This window comes from Pleurodeles waltl, chromosome 12 (genome assembly GCF_031143425.1).
Source record: "Pleurodeles waltl isolate 20211129_DDA chromosome 12, aPleWal1.hap1.20221129, whole genome shotgun sequence".
Taxonomy (NCBI): domain Eukaryota; kingdom Metazoa; phylum Chordata; class Amphibia; order Caudata; family Salamandridae; genus Pleurodeles; species Pleurodeles waltl.
Window position 1 is genome coordinate 616,133,144 of NC_090451.1, and position 7,530 is coordinate 616,140,673.

A 7,530-nucleotide genomic window follows, 5' to 3' on the forward strand; every position below is an offset into this window, starting at 1 on the left:
CGCCTACTCCAGCGAAGCCCGCAGGATGCAGGATGTTAAGGACCTCTTGCTCCCATGCTGTGAATTCGGGAGGGGTGGGTGGGGGTCCGCCGCCAGTCCTCTGCACAGCGATGTTGTGTCTGGAGACCATCGACCGTACCTTCCCCCGTAGGTCGTTCCAGCGCTTTCTGATGTCTTCCCGGTTTCTGGGATGCTGTCCCACAGCGTTGACCCTGTCGACAATCCTCTGCCATAGCTCCGCCTTCCTGGCTATTGTGGTGTGTTGCACCTGTGTGCCGAAGAGCTGGGGCTCTACCCTTATGATTTCCTCCACCATGACCCGGAGTTCTTGGTCAGAAAACCTGGGGTCTCTTTGGGGTGCCATGGGGTGGTGTGGATGAGGTGTGGGGTGGTGTTTGCGGTGATGTGAGTGGTGGTGTGTGGTGATGTGTGCGTAGATGTGGTGTGGTTGATGATGTTGGGTTCCTGTGTGTGTTGGGGTTTTCGATTGCTGTGCTCGCTCGCTCGCTCTCTCTCGCCTTCTCTCCGATTTCCAACTAGAGGGGGTTTGTGGGTGATGTGGGTGTGTGTTTTATAGTTGCTTGGATGTGTGGGGGTGGTGTTTGTATGTGTATCAGGTGTGTGTATTTCAAATTGTCCAATGTGGCTGGGTTTTGGAGCCTGGGTGTGTATTTTGACCGCGGCGGTGTGTACCGCCAATAGAATACCGCGGTTGAAATACCGCCGCATGGATTGGTGGGTCGTAATGGCATGGGCGTATTTGTGTTGGCGTGGCGGTGGAGGTTTGGTCATCTCCAGTTTATCGCTGCCCGCTGATGAGGCGGCCTTCCGTGGATGTCGGGTTTTTGGCGGCTTGGCAGTTGTTGGTCAGAATGACCGTGGTGGGTTACCGCGGCCGCGGCGGTAGAATGGCGGTCTTCTGACCGGCGGTAAGAGCCTTTTACCGCCGAGGTCAGAATGACCCCCTATATAACTAAAAGATTAACAATTTAGCACAAAAAAATTGAATTAACTACAAACATTTAAACACCAACCTAAATATTCATATATATATATATATATATATATATATGTATAATTCTCAGGAATTTATTTCTCAGGAATCACATCGTATGAGACTCTCCTTATTTTTTTTTTGCTTAACATGAGCAAGTACGTCTAGAGGCTCGGAAAAGCACACAGCCTTTTTTAATGAAAACAAGAATAATGGCTCTAATATTCCTTCTACGTCAGGGGTAACCTTAAAAGTAGAACTAAGAATTTAAAACAACATTTATTTCAATATGAAATGCTACTAAAAAGGGAAATCAACAGGTGGTGGGAAGTGACTTACCTTGATAATTACATTGAAGTGGGGAGGGTCCAAGGGGATTACGGATACTTTTCACCCCCACATATCAGAACTCTAAACCTATCTTATTGGAAGAATGGTCAGCTCTTATCGACACGACAGGCAAACAGATGATGGGTCTGTTATCCAAGTATGCCAAAATTGAATTATAGGACACTTGTGAGGAAATCACAAAGATGTAGGCTTTTTTGGACCAACATCCAGATCAAACAGAAATAAATACATTTATTTCTGAAATGGAGTTCAGGATTTTGAACTATGAGGAGGAGAGCCTAATGAAAAAACACTGTGAGTTCCTTCTGGACGAACAGGAGTACTCCAGTGGCAGGATATTGAGCTTTGGAAGGGAATTTGATGGAGCTATAAAACAGTTGAAATGGATGGGTGCTTGGAAGCAACAGGTACTGGTGATCTAAGAGTATGGATCAGAGGTCTACTCAGACATGGATGAGCACCCGGGCGTATCGGATAAGGACTTTATGTCTCGCACTGCTGCAGAAAAGTATAATTTTTTACAGCAAAAACAGAAACCCTGAAAAAAGCCAACAGAAACAGAAGGTGCCAACGAAAAAGGAAAAAGGCACGCCGAGGTGGTCAATGTAAACAAAATGCTGAATAGAAGAACAACTTGGCAAATGAAGCAGAAATAATGGGTGCGCAATCATTGACAGTTATACATTTATCTCAACATACCTTAACTGAGATTGAACGGTCACTGGTGGAATTAGGCATGTCCTTCTGTCCAGATAATGAAATGGATTACTGTATGACTCAGATTGAAATTCTCCTGTTTATACATAAACTCAAGTTGATGAAGGTTTTCAAACAACAACAAAAACAAGAGGAGAAGAGACTCCACTGTTCTTGACACAAAGGACCACACTATGACAATTTATGTCTAAGAAACATAAAAGGTCTGGCGGCACTGAAGAAACTTGAAGTGGGTGGGGTGGACTGAGCTACTGAAAGGGATTTGCTATGTAATTTGAATCTAGAGATTGGCAGGCATTCGTCAAATAATTTTAAACCCAAGTCTATATGTAATCCTACCACACCCCAAGATCGCATTGACACTTTTCATGATATAGTAGTGAAAAATCTTGTTCATATTTGGAAGAATTTTAGGTCCCACCAGCTTGATAATTTGACACAAAAACAAAGGCAAGCAATTTAATCATTGTCACAGGATCAAAATGTTGTTATTAAGCCCTCTGACAAAGGGGAAATGTTGTGTTATGGGATTTTAAGAAATATGTGGATGAGGCTGAGAGACAACTGATTAGATAGGTGATTATGAGTTAACTACTCATTAAGCATACAGGCAGTTTATTGTGAGATACATACATTGATTGATGATTGAAGGGACAGAGGTCCTTTGGGGGGGGGGTAAGGAATACAAATTCTGTATGTGAAGAAACAAACAGCTCCTTGATTTTATTTGCTCCTAAAAATACACAAAGACAAAACTAACCCCCCCAGGGAGACCCATAGTTTCTGCATACAATAGCCTGCTTTAACCTACGGCCATCCATTTAGATTATTATTTTATTACCCTATGTTCTCAGCTTACCCTCCTATTGCCATGACAGCACTGATTTTATCACCAAAATCAACGGGATCCCCTGGCAAAATACATACTTACTGGTTATAATTGATGTTGTTTCCATTTATACCTGTATGGATCATGAGTAAGATATTTTGGCATGCAGGCACGTTTTCAGGGATAGGCCAATTCATTTTTATGGCCATTCTATGATGCTCATGGAGATGCTCCAATTCTGTCTTTGAGATTAACATATTCCTGTTTAATGGCACATGGCATCGACAGGTAGTCAGGACTGCGATGGGCAGTTGTTTTGCCCCAAGTTTTGCCTGTATCTTTATGGGCTGGTGGGAAGAACAGGTTATCTGAAATAGTAAGAATGATTTTTGGACAGAACATGTGGTCTTATGGACTCGATATATTGATGATTTATCCATCATCTAGGATGGAACAAGGATGCCTTTCATGATTTCTTTACACATATTTCAAACAATGATTTAAATTTGGCATTCACTTACAAAATTGATGACAGGGCAATAGAAGTTTTGGACATGTTTCTCCAAAATAGAGATGGTGAAGTACATACTTCCTTGTACCACATACTTACAGCTGGCTACTGCAATTTGCATGGTCAGAGACATCCTCCCTCTCGCCTGAAACAGGGTGTTCCCTATGGGTAACTCCTGAGGGTTAAACGAAACAGCAGTGATGAACAAAGCTACCAAGAGGAAGAGCAGAGAATGGTTGAAAGGTTCAGAGTGGGAGGTTACCCTAGGAAGGTCCTAGAGGATGCCAAGGAAAAGGTAAAACTTAAAACCAGAGATGAGTTTCTTTTCCTTATAGCTAAGGGGAAGGAAGGGCCCAATCAAATTTGTTTGATAACCACCTATAATGCAGATTCACACAGTATCAAAAGGATGATAAATAGACACTGGCACATAGTTAGATCAAGCCCACTGATTGGGGGTAACCTGCCACCAGATCCTTCAGTCACATATAGAAAATCATCTTCCCTCAGGGATGTGTTAGTACATAGTCATCTGAGCCCCAAGAGAGACCCGGGGGGATGGATGATGGAACAACAAGGGTTTTATAAATGTGGCCATCGCAAAGCTTGCAGAACTAGCAAAAATGTCAAGACCTACACACTACCTACTGGGAAAGTCAAGCACATTAATAAATTCATAACGTGGAGCGGTGATTTTTGCAATTACGTTTTGGTATGCCCTTTTGGGTTATAATACATTGGAGCACGATTTCTCTAATTAGAAAGAGAGTGTTAGAACATATTCGGGCTATCAGGAATGCTGACAAGAATTATTCTGTGGCGAGACATTGGTCCCAGGTCCACAACCAAAATACTAATGGTTTGACTTTTATGGCACTGACAGGATCATCCATAAAGGAGGAGGAGACAGGGAGAAGAAACTCAGGATTATGAAGTCAATATATTATGCATTTGAACAGCTGTACGCCAGCACGATTGAACTCAGAAGAAGAACTTTTTGTTCTTATTGGATAAGAATATTTCACTATTTTGCAGAAATGAGTCAAATAAGAAAAATAAAGGGGCACACATGCTGTAGAGTTTATGTTTTATTATATATGAATGCTCTGCCCCCCTTTGGTTATTGTTTTTGTTTTGAGTTTTTTGCTTTTTTTCTACAACAGATTCTGGGTTGGGCAACAACCAGTGGGAGAGAGCAATTGTTTTCACCATGATTAGATAATAGCCCACTTGGCCTCAATTTTTCTATTTATTTACATACATGAAAATGTTTATGTATGGTTATATAGTACTTTGTATGATTTTTGAGACTTTTCTCATGGTCACAGTATGGGTTGGGCTGGGAACCTGTATTGCCATACATTTACCTTATAAGATTGTTTACATCTATAGCGGATATATCAGTCTTTTATCCCAAGTATAATGTTGTAGATAGTCTGTCATTTTGCTTTTTTTTGGTAAGACACACTGGACCTGATTAATAGTGTGGCAGTCCTTGGACCGTCACACTCGTGGTGGCTTTCAAATCACCGCTGTTGTGGCGGTTCGACTGCCACTTTACGAGGTTGTCAGGCAGGCCCGCCAGCCTACCGCCCTCTCAGCCAGGATCTTTGAACCTGACCGGCTGATGACAGATGTCGGATTCAGACAGGGCAGCACTGAAGTCAACGTCACCCTGCTGATTGCGACCAGCTTCTCCGCCAGATTTTTCATGGTGGTTTCACTGCCTTCAAAAGGCTGGCAAAGGACAGGTGCAGGAGGCCACGGGGCACAGCACTGCCCATGCACTTGACATGGGCAGTGCAGGGGTCCCTCTGCGCAGCACCCTCGTGATTCTCACTATCTGTTGTGCAGACAGTCAGCTGGCGAGGGTGGCGGTGCCCCCTGTGGGTGACAGCATTACTGCTGGCTCGATTACGACCCGGTGATCATGGTCCCACCCGTTTCCCGCTGGGCTGACAAGCAGAAACCTTGGTTTCCGCCCATCAGCCTAGCAGGAAAGTCATAATGGGCCCGGTGGGGAAGTAGGCAGCATGGCAGCAGCCTCCCCATTGGAAGTTTGGCGGATGGGTCATCCAGTCTGCTGAACTCATAATCAGGCCCACAGTTTTTAAGGGAAGTGGTGCATGTTTTTCAATATGGAATATTGTCCTGATCAAAACCCGTTGCCAATAAACTTCTGATTTCATATACATCCTGTCCTGGAGTGCGCATTTGGTGTCCGTATAAGAACGGAGCTGCTTTTGATATACATGCGGTTTCCCAGCTTCCCACGTAGTGCACTGGCCTTGCTTGGTCGATGCGACTGGCCTCAGCTTGGTTTTCGCTTTGTTATATATATATATATATATATATATATATATATTATTTATTTTTTTCACTGAAAAAAACAGAGGTTACAGGTTATTATATTACTGAATTTACTCACTCAAAAACAGAAATTCAGCAGTTATAGTTATAGTTACTTCAAGTAACTATAACTCACACCCTAAGGTAACTATAACTCGTGCCCTGCCTTGCACAGTTTTTTCTTCAATACATTGACTGCTAACGTTTCATTTATATTATCAATTACCTTATATAAGTTGTTATGAGTGCTGTAATATCTGAGGTAATTAGAAGTGCATGGTGAAGGCACAAGTGAATTCAGACTCTAACTATAACATCCCTATAACCAGTGGCGGCTCCTTCACTATGGTGGAGGAGCGGCGCCCCGCCAGCAGCAACCACTGCAAATCTTTAACAATGATGATAAGCTATGTATTATTGTTTCTATGTTAAAGGGGTGGGCCCATGGGGGGGGGGGTGACAGGGAAGAGACACTGTGCACTCCCCTCAGTGCACATGTGTATTTGGCCAGCCATCTCGGGCAAGCCAAACACACATGCGCACTGTGCTCTCTCCAGCCCGGCACTGTGTTGCCAGGCTGGAGAGAAAAGGCACAGGCTTCCAGTCTGCCTGGGAGCACCCTGGCTGGATGCTCCAGCCAATCCTAATGTTGCTCTGAGTAGCGTCAGGAATGGCCGCAGGGCAGGCTTGGAGCCTGTGCCTGCTGAGGGAACGGAGGCGCGGCGGCAAGGTGCACAGATAACTTTTTTTTAAAGCTATTTGTATATTAATAATATCCCCCTCCGTGTGCTGCCTCGCCCCTTGTAACCCCCAGGAGCTGAGACTGCCTTTAACCTTTGGTTTTTCCAGTGAATTTCTATGTTTTTATGCCGTGCTTTGGCTGTGCTTGGCGGGGGTTTGCTGCAGGGCCTGGCCTGCGACCAGTCTCTGCCGCCAATCCCCTATAACCACCCAACCCCATGCTGCAAACGACCTTCAGCCATGTGCGGCGGGGATGTGTTTCAGCAGAGGTTGACAAGAAAGAATCCTCTTGTCACAGTCACTACATGAGATATTGTGCTCGAAAAAGGCAAGGATGCAAACAGCTCCATCAAGTATTACAGACAACTTTTCAAGGTGGAAATGCAGAGAAGACACACATGCTTTGCCTTGGCCAGGCATATGAAGTTAGGCTGGTTAGTACTTTACAGAAGTGGAGCTTCAACATGGCCACTTGCTTTGTTTGCATCTGAAAGTGCTTTACGCTGAGATTTAATTTCTGTAAAATGAGCATTGTGCCAGAATGAATCATGCCATGCACATTTATCCAAGAAGAGGCCATCATTTTCAGCAAAAAGTCTACCAAACTGGAATTCTTTCTACTGGCTAATTAGTGTGTGCTACAGCCATAGGTTATTGTATAGTGCATTTACTGTGTATAGGAAGTTAAGGAAATGTCTCCAGTGACCTTGTGTGTTCGTAACTTTGCCAATGTGAATTTCATTGAGCATCTTCATCAGGTACTTTTTAAGGTGGAATTGCAAATATGTAGTACAATTTTGAAAATGTTGTTTTATTTTATTTTTTGGGGACCGCGGGGGGAGCCTCAAGGCCCCCACAGTCCCAGCCGGCTCCCGACCCCTGCGGAAGCCGGCATTGGCCCTGCATTCAAGGAGCTGCTATAAATAGCAGCTCCCTGCTTGCCGGAGCAATGTTTTCATCTGTTTCCCTGCACGCATATTTTCATGCAGGGAAACAGATGAAAACTCCACTTTCTGCAAGTAGCAGCTATTTGACAGC